This window comes from Ornithorhynchus anatinus, chromosome 4 (genome assembly GCF_004115215.2).
Source record: "Ornithorhynchus anatinus isolate Pmale09 chromosome 4, mOrnAna1.pri.v4, whole genome shotgun sequence".
Lineage (NCBI taxonomy): Eukaryota > Metazoa > Chordata > Mammalia > Monotremata > Ornithorhynchidae > Ornithorhynchus > Ornithorhynchus anatinus.
In genome coordinates, this window is record NC_041731.1 from 24,650,646 (window position 1) to 24,666,521 (window position 15,876).

Below are 15,876 nucleotides of genomic sequence, written 5' to 3' on the forward strand. Positions count from 1 at the left end.
AGCCCTGGGGTAGATGCAGAGTAATCAAGTTGTCCCAGGTGTGGCTCACACTTTGAATCCCCCTTTAACAGATGAGGTAACTAACAATGTTCCTTGGTACACTTAAGAAGCAAGTGACTTGCCCAAGGTCACAAAGCAGACAAGTGGTGGAGGCGGGATTAGAACCCACACCCTCTGACTCCCAAGTCCGTGCTCTTGCCATTAAGCCACATTGCTTCCCATGTCTCTTCCGCCAGCAACCCCCGCTGAATTACTCTGAGAATGGAGTCCGCAAGGCTCTGCTCCTCCGAGAAGACTGGGATGGGTACACTGATGCCACTTTGTCCTACACTAGAACCCCAGAAGCCATCACTGTCAAGTACAGAAGGGTTCCCTTCTCTGGAGACTGAGGATGTTCAGGGTGACTCTGCAGACAAGACTGTGGGCACAGAGGCCTGACCCATCAATAGAATTGCTCGGTCCCACAGTCAAACAGAACCAGTGCCCTGGTCAGACTCTCAGCTTCCAGAACCAACTTCTGTGCTGAGAGTGGTAGTCCTCTCACTAAGCCTCCCACCCCCAACTCACTACATACACACCGTTCTCTTTTGGGTGGGAGCCCAGACTGTGACCATCTTGACAAGCAGGACATTTCTGGGAATTGGCTTATGGCCACATTAGAGAGATGGTCCAGGGGGCAAAGTGTCTCAGTAGAGAGAGCAACAGACAGGTCATATTCTCCCCCTGACCATCCCGCCCTGAGCTGTGCGCTGCCAGGACTGAGCCGACATGCCACCGGGGGATTTGGGACTCACCACCGAGGCCTTCTCTGGGGATGGCGCAGAAGAGCCCCTACCCGATGGAGTGGGGTGTCACAATGGACCACTTGAAATGAGGTCTGGGTCTGGAGCTGTGGAACCTGGTCTTGAAAGCCACACCTGAATTAGTAATGTTGAGGGGTGCGGAAGCCCCACCCTGCCCTCTATCAACAGAAAGTGGTCTCAGCTGGAGAAAGAGTTAGGGGGTGGGGGGAGAATTTGCAGGCAGCCTAGTTTTCTTGCAAGCACTTGGCCCTCCACCCCGCCCCGTCCCCCAAGACACTGGCCTTAACAGAGAGAGGTGTAGAGACAGGCCACCCTTAGGCTAGATGCTTACTCTACCCTAAACCAATACCAACGTGCACCTCAGATCCAGCTGTGTAACTCCAGAAATGGCTTGCCCTCAAGGGACTGGAGGGCCAGCAGCTATGCATGGAATAATTCAGTTTCTAATATAGTGCCTACTCTATCCTCCCCACCCACATTCCGATGACCCACAGGGAGCCCACTCAACTCTTCTCAGAGAGAAATGGGGTGGACCCAGTGACGGGCACTATGCTCCACCTAGCACTCCACTGCCAGAAGCCCTCCCAGAACTGTTCCTTCCCTGGGAGAAGAGGACACAAAAAGTGATCTTGACAAACTCTACACACAGACTCACACACCAACCTCCCCGCTCGCCCCCTGCCCCGGACCCAAACACACACTTTATTTTCCCTTCCAGCTCAGCCACTAAGCACTGAAGAATTCACACCACAGTAATTAGGTATATATCCTTATACTCAGATACTTCCTTTCGCTGCAGTATATCATCTGGGCCCACCCCCATTCAACTGATACCGGACCTCTAAGATTGAAAGGAAACTATTTTGGAATGCAGAAGACAAGTACATCTGAACGTCTAAAAGGAGAGAGAGACACCATAATGAGAGCAGAAATGTTGGGACAGGTATACCAAGGTGGTGAGTGAGGGCTGCAGGGAACATGCCTGCTAATTCCATTGTATTGTCCTCTCCCAAGCACTTAGAACAGTATTCTGCATAGAGTAAGCACTCAGTAAGTACCACTGATGGATTGTAAGAGGGAAGGGTCTCTGAGAACTTCCACAGCCACAGAGTGGCTGGAGAACAAAGACGCAGTTTGAGTGGCTAGGGAGCCTTCTGAGATGGAGTATTAGGTCCTTCGCCCATCTACCCACCCTCAACACCCAAAGGAGGCATGAATGATGTCAGGATAGGTGAGGGATGATTCCCTCACAGAACAGCCCTGCAGAGAGGCCTAAAAGACCTCTCAGCTAACAAACCAGAAAGCACCTAGCCAGCTACATTCCTAACACTTTACGCTCCCCACCACCCCCAATTGTTTTTACGAGATGTTCTTCCCCTTGACTCTATTTATTGCCATTGTTCTTCTCTGTCTATCTCCCCCGATTAGACTGTAAGCCCGTCAAACGGCAGGGACTGTCTCTATCTGTTGCCGACTTGTTCATCCCAAGCGCTTAGTACAGTGCTCTGCACATAGTAAGCGCTCAATAAATACTATTGAATGAATGAATGAACTCCCTCAGAGCCAGTCACAGAGGCATTCTAAGCTCTGCAGTGGATGAGGATGTGCAGGGCGAGCCTGAGGACAGAAAGGGGGGTTCAGGGAGGATGGAACCATCTACAGAATTAAGGGCACTGTATCTTCTAAGTTCCACAGTCAAGTCCAACAGAACCAGTTGCCTACATAGTGCCTTAACCCCCATTTGCAGAACCAGCCTCAGTGCTGAGAGTGACAGCCCTCTCTCCTCACCACAGCCTCCTCCTCCTCCTGCTGCTGTAACCCCTAATCATCCACATTTATCCCCATCACCTTCCCTTAAAGATGGTAGCTCAGCTTCTGATTCTACCTCTTCATAGCAATCAGCTGCTCTGTGTCCTTGCTGGAGAGGGAACAGTCCTCATGGCCAGGAAGTGTGGTGAGAAGCTTCTGGGAGGAGAAGTGAGCTGGTTCCTCTCCTCCCCTCACCAGGACCCCTAGGACCTCCATCTTCCGATCTGGAGGTTCTGACTTGGATTTAGGAAGTCCCTGAAAGCTCCAGCCTACTCACTGTGTCTCACTTGGTCCACCTCCATCCTCAACCTATCCCCGCACACAACCTCCCATCCCTCACCCACATACTGCACATGCCAGCAGTTTTCCAAAACTTTCAAAACCTCTCTCATCCTCCCCACCTATCCCCAACCCCACCACACACCTTATTTTTCCTTCCAGTTCACTCATGCACTTAAGCTCACCCACCAAGCACTGAAGCATTCACCACATATCCTTAAACTCAGATCCTTCCCTTACCATTGTTGTATCATCTGTGTCCTCTCCCTTCAATTGATGCCGGACCTATAAGATGCAAAAGGAAAGATGTTACTATATGGAAGGCAAGCATAAACTGATGGTATAAGGGAAGGAAACGCCATAATGAGAGCAGAGAAGTGGGGCACAGGTGTGCTGAGGTGATGCATCAGGGCTGCAGGTCACATGTCTACTCATTCTGTTATATTACACCCTCCTAAGTATGGAGTACAGTGTTCTACACAAAGTAAGCACTCAAATACCATTGTTTGCAGGAGGGAAGTGTCTCAGAATTTATACAGCCTCAGAGAAATGCCGGAGAACAAAAAGGCAGTTTGAGTGGCCAGGAAGCCTTCTGAGATGGAGTTTTAGACACTTCACCCCACTGTTCATCCCTCACCCTCAACACGGGCATTAACCAAGTGAGGATAGGTGAGGGATGATACCCCTAACAGAACAGGCCTGCCGGGAGGTCTTTCAAAATATTACCCGAAAGAGCTCCCAGTTTGCAAGCCAGTGCTAGGCACATAGTAAGCACTTAAATACCATTATTATTATTAAGCCAGAAAACGGATTCAAGGTTATCCAAAACTCAACACCTCCTCCTTCATTTTTTCCTAAACTCACTAAACACTTACAATGATGCAAACACACACAGCTCTGAGTAGAGGGAGTGAGGCCCTGGAGGCTAATATAGGGCTGGATGGTACTAATTCCTCTGAATGGAAGCAGCTGGGTTAGAGATCAGGTATCCCAGGAAAGAAGCCCAAGCCGCTTCATTGGAGGAGGGGATGGCTGTGGGAAAGATGGGGGGAGAAGGGGGAAAGGGGAGAAGGGGGAGAGGATCTCTAGCATGAAGGTTCTAATCCCAGCTCTGCCAACTGTCTGTTGTGTAACCCTGGGCAAGTCACATCACTTCTCTGAGCCTCAGTTACCTCATCTCTAAAATGGGGATTGAGACAGAGACCCATGTGGGACAGGTACCGTGTCTAACCCAACTGGCTTGAATCCACCAGGGCTTAGTACAGTCCCTGACACACTAAGTGCTTAAATACTATCATCATTATTATTTAAGGGTTTGTCCAGAGAAACACAAATTCCTGACAGCTGTCCAGTGGGTCTCGTCTCTTGATCCCCACCCCACCTTCCTGTCCTGTCTCAGTTCCCTCCTCACAGCCTCCACAGCCAGGCAGCTGACACTGGACCCTAGGAACAGTCAGGGCAGCCTGGCCCTTCAAAGCAGACTATCATTCTCCTCACCTTCAGAGCCTTCCAAAAATCACATCTCTTCCAAGAGGTCTTCCCCATCTGAGCCTTCATTTCCTCTCTTTAATAATAATGGTATTTGTTAAGCACTTACTATGTGCCAGACACTGTACAAAGCACTGGAGGCAATGTACTGAGTGCAGAAGAGAGTGAGAGAAGAGGAAGAGAGCTGAGTTTGTTCTTATTTTGTGCATGGTGTTGTGTTTTACTGTTTCATCATTCCTGATGTGTCCATTCCCAGTCTCTCCAAGCAGGAGAAGGAAGCCTAGAAGATTGCAGACAACCTAATTTTTGGGGGGTGGCTGGTGGGACAAACATTGTGTCTGAGACCACAAGGAGACTCACTCTCCCCTTCTCCCTCACACCCACCCCTTGCCCCCTCCAAGCCACAGGGCTCAATGCAGAGCCCTTCTCTGGGTAGGAGGCAGTAGAATTTGGGTCTAATGGAAGCAAGGTGTCACTAGAGCTTCCCCACCAGCCCTGATGGAAACCCATCTGGAAGTGTGGAACCTGGTCTTTAAAGACACATGTGGACTAGTGAGCCTGAGGGAACGGGTTCCCCCATTCTGCCCTCTGCAGTCCACCTCTGTGGCCAAACCCTTCAGTCTCCAGCAGACTCACTTGGTTCATGGTTGGAGAGGGAGGGGCAGATATTGCAGATTAACTAGGAGTTTCTTGCAGGTTCCATTTCCCTCTCCCCTATGAAACACTGAACCTATCATCAGGAGAACTGTGCTGTATAGAAAGACGACCCCAGCTAAGAAAACTGCAATGCTCTGCCCTACTGATACTTAGTGGCCCCCTTCTCAGAATCCCAGCTGTTACTCCAGGAGGGCCTCATTCTCCAGAGACTGGAGGTTCAGCACAACTGCACAAGTCAACCTCAACTACCAAGCCTGGATACCCTGCTCCTCCCAAACCACACCCCTGTTGATTGTCTCGGATGGGAGCCCACCAGGCTCTGCTTCTTGGAGTCGAATGGAGTGGACTCACTGATGCCAGTCTTTCCTACTCTGGATATTAGGATCCCAAAAGTCACCAAAGACACAGAAGCGTTCCTGCTCCAGGGATTGAGTATGTGTAGGGTGACCCTGCATGCAGGACTGTGGACTCAGGGGGATTGGACCTGTCTATTGAATTAAGTGCTCAGGTCTTCTCAGTCCCGCAGTCAAATCCAACAGAACCAGTTCCCTACACAGAGCCTCAGTGTCCAGAACCAGCCTCTGTACCAAGGGTGGCAGCCCCTACCTCACTAAATTAAACCAAAAGCTAACTCCATCTCTCTCTCTCACACACATACACAAACAAAAATAAAACTTCCCTTTGTGGTGACAACGTGATCCACAGGCCCATCTCTCCAGGGTGGGCAAATCTGAGAATTGATTTGACCGGACCCACACTGCAAGGGGATGGTCCTCAATTCCAGGGCGAGCTGTTGAGCAGTCTGTTTGGAGAGTAATCGCCAGTCAGATTGTTACTGCAGGGGGTTAGTGTTCCCAGGGCTCCTATCTGCATCTGAGCCAATGGGACACAGATCTAGTGCAAGGGGGTGAGGGGCGGGAGACTTGTGACACCACCAAAGCCTCCTCTGGATAGGGGCAGTAGAGCCTGGAACACACATCTGATGGTAGTGAGGTGTCATAAGAGCTTCTCCACCTGTCTTGGCTAAAACCCATCAGGACTTGTGGAGCCTGGCCTTAAGACCCATGTGGATTCCAGGCAGCTTAGTTTTCTTGCAAGCACCTAGCCCTCCACCAACCCCCTCGTTCCCAAGACACTGGCTCTAACAGAGGTGTAGAGACAGACCATGCTTAAACAAGCTACTTCACTCTACACTAAACAAATGCCAACCTGCACTTCAGATCCAACTGTGTCACTCCAGAAATGGCTTGTCCTCAAGGGACTGGAGGTCCAGCAGGTAAGCATGGAATAATTCACTTTTTAATACAATACCTGCTCAGTCCCCCCGACCCCCACCCCTGATGACCCCTGATGGAGCCCACTCGACTCTTCTCAGAGAGCAGTGGGGTGGACACACTGATGGCCACTATCCTTCACCTCGCACTACATTGCCAGAAGCCACCAGCACTCGCAAAATGAGAAGCAGCGTGGCTCAGTGGAAAGAGCACGGGCTTTGGAGTCAGAGGTCATGGGTTTGAATCCTGGCTCAGCCACTTGTCAGCTGTGTGACTTTGGGCAAGTCACTTAACTTCTCGGTGCCTCAGTTACCTCATCTGTAAAATGGGGATTAAGACTGTGAGCCCCACGTGGGACAACCTGACTCCCCTGTGTCTACCCCAGCACTTAGAACAGTGCTCGGCACATAGTAAGCGCTTAACAAATACCAACATTATTATTATTATTATTAAAAGGGTTCCTTTCCTGACCTTGACACCCAGACACACTTTATTTTCCCTTCCAGCTCAGCCATTAATATTATCCCACCCATTAAAGCACTGAAAAGTTCACTCCAAAGCAGTTAAGTACGTATCCTTATACTCAGATCCTTCCCATACCTGCATTATATTGTCTGGTTCCACTCCATTAAAATGATCCTGGACCTACAAGATTGAAAGAGGACTCTTGGAGAATCCAGAAAACAAGCACATCTGAAGGTACAAGGGAGGGATACACCATAATGAGAGCAAAAAAGTCAAGGCAGGTATACTGAAGTGGTGAGTCAGGGAATGTGTCTGCAGGGAATGTGTCTGCTAACTCTGTTATATTGTCCTCTCTCAAGCACTTAGAACAGTACTCTGCACATACTAAGCACTCAGTAAATGCCACTGATTGACTGCAAGAGGGTAGTGTCCCGGAGAACTTCCACAGCTACAGAAAGAGGCTGGAGGACAAAGAGGCAGTTTGAAGAGTGAGGGAGCCATCTGAGATGGAGGATTAGGATCTTCACCCCAGTACCCATCGTCCTACGCACAACAAGAGCATGAAGTCAGGATAGGTGAGGGATGATTCCTCCTCCCTTCTCTACCCACCCACCCACCCACAACAGACTTGCAGGGAGGACCTTGGCCTGGAACAACTTCCAACTAGCAAACCATAAAGCACCTGGCCAGCTTCACCCTTCACACTAGACTGACCCCTACCCCCCTGCACCCTCCCAACTCCCACAGAGGTAGTCACTGTCAGGGACCAAGGGGTTTCAGCTCTGGAGGGGCTAGAGGTGAGCAGGGTGACCCTGTGGACAGGACTGTGAGTTCAGGGAGGATTGACCCATCTGTAAAATTAAGGCTCCTGGGTCTTTTCAGTTCCACAGTCAAGTGAGGCAGAACCAGTTCTTTCCATAGTGCCTTATCTGCTGTTTGCAGAACCAACCTCAGGGATGAGAGTGACAGGCCCCTCTGTTCACTTCCTCCTCATCCTGCTATAACCCTTACTGATCCACACATGGCTCCATCACCTTCCCATAGAGATGGAAGCTCAGCTCCTGATTTTCTCTCTCCATGGGAATCACCTGCTCTGCATTCTCACTGCAGGGGGAACAGTCCTCATGGCCAAGAAGTGTGGTGAGAAGCTTCTGGTCCCTCTCTTCCCTTCCCCTGGAACCCTTGGACATCCACCATCAGATGGCTCATGAGTGGGGTTTAAGAAGCCCCTGCAAAGTCCAGTACCCTCGTTGTGTCTCACGTGGACCACAGCCTCCCACCTACATAGCCTAAAACCATAAGACCACTACCGAAATCGTTTCTTCTCCAAAAAGCCGTTCCTGACTAAAACTCACGTGCCCTCCATGCCCAACCCAACCAAATACACACACACACACACACACACACACACACTTTATTTTCCCTTTGAGCTCACCCATGCATTTTGGCACACCCACCAAGCACTTAAGTATTCACCCCACAACTCACTACTTGTCAGGTACGTGACTTGGGGCAAGTCACTTCACTGGGCCTCAGTTACCTGATCAGTAAAATGGGCATTAAAACTGTGAGCACCCCCACGGGACAACCGGATTACCCTGTATCTACCCCAGTGTTTAGAAGTTGGTTCTCGGTCTCCTTTGCGGGCTCCTACTCCTCGTCCCATCCTCTAACTGTAGGGGTTCCTCAAGTTCCTTGGCCCTCTTCTGTTCTCCATCTATACTCACTCCCTTGGCGAACTCATTCGCTCCCATGGCTTCAACTATCATCTCTATGCAGATGACACTCAAATCTACATCTCCTCCCCTGTTCTCTGTCCTTCCCTTCAGGCTTGTATTGCCTCCCGCCTCCAAGACGTCTCCACCTGGATGTCTGCCTGCCACCTAAAACTCAACAAGTCCAAAACTGAGCTCCTTATCTTCCCTCCCAAACCCTGTCCTCTTCCTGACTTTCCTGTCACTGGAAGGTATCCATCCTTTCCGTCTCTCAAGCCTGCAACCTTGGTGTCATCCTTGACTCAGCTCTCTCATTCACCCCACACATCCAATCTGTCACCGACGCCTACTGGTCTCACCTGTACAATATCGCCAAGATCCGCCCTTTCCTCTCCATCCAAACAGCTATCATACTGGTACAAGCTCTCATTATATCCCGGCTGGATTGTCAGCCTTCTCTCTGATCTCCCTTCCTCCTGTCTCTCCCCACTCCAGTCTTTTTTTCATTCTGCTGCCCCGATCATCTTCCTGCAGAAACACTCTGGGCATGTCACTCCTCTCCTTAAAAGCCTCCAGTGGTTGCCTAGCAACCTCCAAAGGAAACAAAAACTCCTCACTCTGGGCTTCAAGGCTCTCCATCACCTTGCCCCCTACCTCATCTCCCTTCTCTCTTTCTACTGCCCACCCTGCACGCTCCACTCCTCTGCCGCTCACCTCCTCACTGTTCCCCATTCATGTCTATCCCCCTGACGACCTCCGGCCCACGTCCTGTTCTGGAATGTCCTCCCTCCTCACCTATGCCAAACTAATTCTCTTCCCCTCTTCAAAGCTCTGAGAGCTCACCTCCTCCAAGGGGCCTTGCCAGACTGAGTTTCCCCTTTTCCCTCTGCTCCCTCCTCTTTCTCCCCTTCACCTCCCCTCAGAGAAGCAGTGTGGCGCAGTGGAAAGAGCACGGGCTTTGGAGTCAGGGCTCATGAGTTCGAATCCCAGCTCTGCCACTTGTCGGCTGTGTGACTGTGGGCAAGTCACTTAACTTCTCTGTGCCTCAGTTCCCTCATCTGTAAAAATGGGGATTAAGACTGTGAGCCCCACGTAGGACAACCTGATTCCCCTGTGTTTACCCCAGCGCTTAGAACAGTGCTCTGCACATAGTAAGCGCTTAACAAATACCAACATTATTATTATTATTATTAAGCCCCCTTTCCTTCTGCTCCTCCCCCTTCCCTTCCCCTCAGTACTGTGCTCATTTGTATATATTTTTATTACTCTATTTATTTTGTTAATGAGGTGTACATCCCCTTGATTCTATTTATCGTAATTATGTTGTCTTGTTTTTGTCCATCTGTCTCCCCCAGTTAGACTGTAAACCTGTCACTGGGCAGGGATTGTCTCTATCTGTTGCCAAATTGTACATTCCAAGCACCTAGTACAGTGCTCTGCAAACAATAAGCGCTCAAAAAATACTATTGTATTGAATGAACAATGTTGGCACATAATAAGCACATAACAAATACCATCATTATCATTCTTCTTCTACTCAAACGCTTTCCTTACCCAGACTGCATTATTTGGGTCTTCCTCATTCAACTGATGCTGGACCTATAAGATTGAAAGGGAACGATGTTAGTATGTGAAGAACAAGCACATCTGAAGGGGTAGGGGAAGAAGACACCACAATGAGAACAGAAAAGTGGGGATAGGTACAGTAAGGTGAGGAGTCAGGCCTGCAGGAAACATGTCTTCATTCTGTTGTATTGTACTCTCCCAACCTTGTAGTATAGTGCTCTTCACATAATAACCACTCAGTAAATACTGATTAATTGCACGAAGGAAGTGTCTCTGAATTTCCATAGCCACAGAGAGAGGCTAGAGAACAAGGCAGTTTAAGGAGCCAGGAAGCCTTCTGGGATGATGTATTAAGCCCTTCACCCCACCTCCCTCACGGGCATGAAGGAGATGAGGAAAAGGGTCAGGATAATACCTCCACACAGCCTAGAAGGGAAGCCTTTAGGGAAATTACCAACCGCGCCCCCTCCCCCCCACTAGCAAGCCAAAAAGCAGATTCAAAGTTACCCAAAACTTAACACCTCATTGCCCCCCCCAACAGCTTTTTCCTCCTCCTAAACTCAACAGGCATAGACATTAAGGAAAACTCCTTCAGCTCTGAAATGACCTCACACTCTGGAGGCTTATATAGGTCAGGGCGGGGCCCGACCTGACGTCAATAATCCACCTGATTGGGAGCAGCTGGGTTAGAGATCAGGTGTCCCGGGAGAAAGCCCCAGCCACTTCCCAGCCACAGACTGTGGGAAAGATAGGGAAGGATAAAAAAGGGGGTAGGGGATAGGATAAGATGGGATCTGTAGCATGAAAGGGTTTGTCCAGGGAAACAAAAATTACAAGCAGCTGTCTCGGGGGTCTCATCTCTGGCTTGACCCCCCCCACCCCACCTTCCTGTCCTGTATGAGTTCCCTCCTCACGGGCCACTTACACTGGACCCAAGGAACAGTCAGGGCAGCCTGGACCTTAAAAGCAGACGGACTATCACTCTCTCCACTTTCAGAGCCTTTCTAAAATCGCATCTCCCCCAAGAGGTCTTCCCCCACTAAGCCCTTATTTCCTCTATTTAATCATAATATTAATAATTGTGGTGGTTAAGCACTTACTATAATAATAAATTAATACTTATGGTAGGCTTCAAGGCTCTCCATCACCTCGCACCCTCCTACCTCTCCTCCCTTCTCTCTTTCTACTGCCCACCCCGCACGCTCCGCTCCTCTGCTGCCCACCTCCTCACTGTCCCCCATTCTCACCTATCCCGCCGTCGACCCCTGGGCCACGTCCTCCCGCGGCCCTGGAATGCCCTCCCTCCTCACCTCCGCCAAACCAATTCTCTTCCTCTCTTCAAAACCCTACTTAGAGCTCACCTCCTCCAAGAGGCTTTCCCAGACTGAGCTCCCCCTTTTCCCTCTGCTCCCTCTGCTCCTCCTCCTCTCCCTTCCCCTCCCCTCAGCACTGTACTCGTCCCCTCAATTGTATATATTTTCATTACCTTATTAATTTTGTTAATGAGATGTACATCACCTTGATTCTATTTATTTGCTATTGTTTTAATGAGATGTTCATCCCCTTGATTCTATTTATTGCCATTGTTTTTGTCTGTCTGTCTCCCCTGGTTAGATTGTAAGCCCGTCAAAGGGCAGGGACTGTCTCTATCTGTTAACGATTTGTACATCCCAAGCGCTTAGTACAGTGCTCTGCACATAGTAAGTGCTCAATAAATATTATTGAATGAATGAATTTGTTAAGCACTTACTATCTGCCAAGCACTGTTCTAAGCGCTGGGGTAGATATAAGATAATCAGGCTGCCCGACATGGGGCTCACAGTCTTAATCCTCATTTTACAGAAAAGGTGACTGAGGCACAGAGAAGTGAAGTGGCCTGCCCAAGGTCACACAGTGGACAAGTAGCAGAGCAGGGATTAGAACCCACATCCTCTGACTCCAAAGCCCATGCGCTTTCCACTGAGCCCCGCTGCTTCTCTATGTGCCAGGCACTGTACTAAGCACAGGAGGGAGAGAAGAGGAAGAGAGCTGAGTTTGTTTTTATTTTGTGCATGCGTGTTGTGTTTTCTGTTTGATGGCCCCTGATGCATCTGTCTCTAGTCTTTCTCAGAGTTGGAGAAGGAGGCAAAGAAGATTGCAGACAACCTAGATTTTTTGAGGGAGGGTTGGGAGGCAAACACTGTTTCTATTTCTGATCCAATAGGACAGACTCATTCTCTCCTTGTCCCCCACACCCACTGCCCGCCCCTTCCAAGACACCGGCCTCACTGCAGATCCCTTCTCTGGGTAGGAGGCTGTAGCGTGTGGGTCTAACGGAAGCAAGGTGTCGCTGGACCTTCTCCACCGGTCCTGACGGAAACCCATTGGGAGTTGTGGAACCTGACCTTAAGAGACACATGTGGATCAGTGAGCCTGAGAGGCCAGGTTCCCTCATCCTACCCTCTGAGATCTGCCTCTGAGACCCAACCCTTCAGTCTCCAGCCAACTCTGTTGTCTCATAGCTGGAGAAGGAGGGGTAGGAGACTGCAGACAACATACGTTTCTTTTGCAGACACCATTTTCCCTCTCCCCCACCAAACATTGAACCTATCATCAGAAGAGATGAGATGTATAGACAGACCACTTCAGCTAAGCTGACTGCAACACTCCACCCTTATTTATTTATTTATTTGTATATTTATAATAATAATAATAATGTTGGTATTTGTTAAGCGCTTACTATGTGCCGAGCACTGTTCTAAGCGCTGGGGTAGACATAGGGGAATCAGGTTGTCCCACGTGGGGCTCACAGTCTTAATCCTCATTTTACAGATGAGGGAACTGAGGCACAGAGAAGTTAAGTGACTTGCCCACAGTCACACAGCTGACAAGTGGCCGAGCTGGGATTCGAACTCATGAGCCCTGACTCCAAAGCCCGTGCTCTTTCCACTGCGCCACGCTGCTTCTCCATTTATGTTCATGTCTGCCTTCCCCTCTAGATTGTGAGCTCGTTTTGGGGAGAGAATGTGTCTGTTTGTTGTTAAATTGTACTCTCCCAAGCGCTTACTACAGTACTTTGCAAACAGTAAGTGCTCAATAAGTACGATTGAATACATGAATGAATGAATGAATGCCCTATTGATGCTGAGAGGCCCATTCTTCAAAACCCCAGCTCCGTTACTCCAGAAGGGCCTCATTCTCCAGAGACGGAAGGTCCAGCACAACTGCACAAGTCAACTTCTAGTACCAAGCCTGACTACTCTGCTCCTCCCAACTCCCCAACCCCCCACCCCCCACTGACTGAAAATGTGACATGTGCCCTCTCTCTGCATGACAGCAGGACTTGAGATCAGGGAGGTGCCTTGAGCAGCCAATGAGCCTCTCCCTTTAGTTATCCATAGCACCCCAGTGGTCTCAGAGCTGAGAAGCAGGAAAGAAGGAAAGGAAGAGAACAAAGAACTTTCCTATCACAATCTTAGTGTAAATTGATTTCAGCTGTTCTTCATTAACCTCATTACATTACAAACAGTACAGTAAAATAAAACTTGACAAAATTGTAGGGGTCCTCAATGGACTAGGGCTAAGGGTTTTGCCTCAGCAAAACAAAGTTGTGAGTTCTAATCACACTGGTGGAAGTAGAATCTTTTTAAGATCCTATCACCAGAGCCAGAAGTAGAACACAGGCCTCCAACCTCTAAAGGCTCTTACTTTTCTTCTAGGCTACAGCAGCTCTCATAAGTGAAGACCTGCTTCATCCTGTTTCAAGTCGAGGAAAAGGAAAGAAAGGAGAAGGAAGAAGGAGAAGAAGGGATTTGCAGACAGTGCAGTTTCTCCTTTCCCACACTCCCTCCCCCCCAAGCTCCCCACCACCGGCTTTCCCAGGAAGGATGGGACTACAGGCAAAACCCGACAGGTTGACCACTACACTCTGCTTCACACATAACACCGGACCCCCAGAGAGACCGTCAGTACTCTTGGGGCCTGAGATACCCAACAAGGCTGCAGACTGGACAGAAATCTGTTTCCCGTAAAACGCCTGCCTTCTCTGCTCCCTGGATTCCCCAACCATCCCCCCTGCTGCCTGCCTCCTCCTAAACCCCCCATGGTTCTGCCTCTCAGAAAAGGGGATGGGGTGGACACAGTCACAGTCCATCTGATACTGGACCTCTCTCCTTCCCTTTTCTCTCCCCAAGACGAAGCCTCTGCTCCCACAGAAACACATTTTCAAGAAATCCAGAGCAGAAAGAAGGGAGTATTAAATAAAGCAGAGGTGCACACATTTCCTCTATACAAGTGAAGCTTTTATCAGTCAGACTATCAAGTTGGCATTTTTCTATCATGATTGGGAATTTGGCACAATTTTCTTAGACTTCCTCAAATTGTCCCTTAGGCCTAGAAAACTCATTGTACATTGTGTGAATTGACCTCCATGAACCCAAACTTCAGTGAGACAGTCCTCCAGGCTGGGGAGATACACTGACCAGGGGCCGTAGCGAGAATAATAGTTGGATGGTCTACGCTTGGTCATCCTGGGCACCACTGGGGGATGAGAGGGGAGAAAGAGAAGAACTCAGGACTCACCACCGGCTTGTGCAGGAATGCTCATCTAGAGCCGTGGAACTGATCTGGAGAGATGACAGGATTACCGATCTCGATATCCTGGGTCTCCCATCCTGCCCTCTGGATAAAGCTGAGAACCATATTTGTTACCAGACATTTAAGTTTTGTGGCTGGAAGAAACCAGCAGTATCGGAGCAGGAAAGAGATGGGTAGGGGGTTTTAGACCCCCACAAGCTTCCACATTAAACCCAAAAGGGTCCTCCCTCTGGGGACTGAGGCTGGGAAGTGACCGTGCAGACAGGACTGCATTGCACTTTCCAGGTGCTTAATACAGACCGTGCTCTGCACACAGTAAGCGCTCAATAAATACAATTGAAGGAATGAATGACTATAGTCCTCGGGAGGCTTGACTCATCTGTAGAATTAAAGGCCCTGGGTCTTCTCAGTCCTAGGCAAGTCGGACAGAACTGGCTTCCTGCACAGAGCCCAGGTCCCTGTCCTCCCATGAGTGGCCGTTGCCTCATCACTCTTCTTCCTCCCAATTATTCTATCTCTCTCTCTTTCTCACACACACACACACTTACACCCTTCTCTCTGGGGTAGCAATGCAGCCCACTCAGTAAGGGGGAAAATCTGGGAGTTGACTCTGCCCACAGCATAATACCAACATCATCATCATAAGAGAGATGATGGTCGAGGCCGAGGAGAAGCACTGAGCTGCAGCTGATCTGGAGAAATGTCCCTGGACCCCGGAACCACAACCACTCTCGCGTCTGAGAGCAGCAGCCTGCCCCCTGGTGGCACTAGTTGGGATTCGGGGCGGCTGCGCCTCTCTATCGCCGCCTGGTGGCAACAGGCTTTGGCCTGGGAGGCTGCCCTTTTCAATAGCCCCGGGGTGGTACTATTTATCGTTCTGTGAGGCTTCGCCTCTCTATCATCCCTCGAGTGACACTGACCATTTGTTATCGTTTGTGAAGCGCTCATTATGTGCCAGGCAGTGTTCTAAGCGCTGGGATAGAGAGAAGCTCATCAGTCTGGACGCAGTCCACGTCTCTAACAGGACTCACAAGTCTTAATCCCCATTTGAGAGGTGATATAACTGAGGCTCGGGAAAGGGAAGTGACTTGCCCAAGGTCACCCCGCAGACCAGCGGCCGAAGCTGGATTTGGAGCCAGGTCCTTTTGGGCTGTAGCCACCAGGCGGCGCTGCTTCCCCCGCAGATGGCGATTCTGGGCGGCCGCGCATCTCTATCGCCATCTGGTGGCATTTTGCTCCTACTGC

General features: G+C 49.8%; 1 long non-coding RNA gene across 4 annotated transcripts in view; it reads right to left on the minus strand.

Annotated features, from left to right (window-relative positions):
* Nucleotides 1-10,613, minus strand: part of LOC114811102 — a 31,591-nt gene extending 20,978 nt beyond the window's left edge. For all 4 annotated transcript variants that reach the window (XR_003758804.2, XR_003758802.2, XR_003758801.2 and 1 more), the window contains exons 1-3: nt 10,564-10,613; nt 10,045-10,089; nt 3,132-3,176 (exon numbers count right to left, since the gene is read on the minus strand). This is a non-coding gene — a long non-coding RNA (uncharacterized LOC114811102). The remainder of the gene's footprint in view (nt 1-3,131; nt 3,177-10,044; nt 10,090-10,563) is intronic.
* Nucleotides 10,614-15,876: the final 5,263 nt, after the last annotated feature.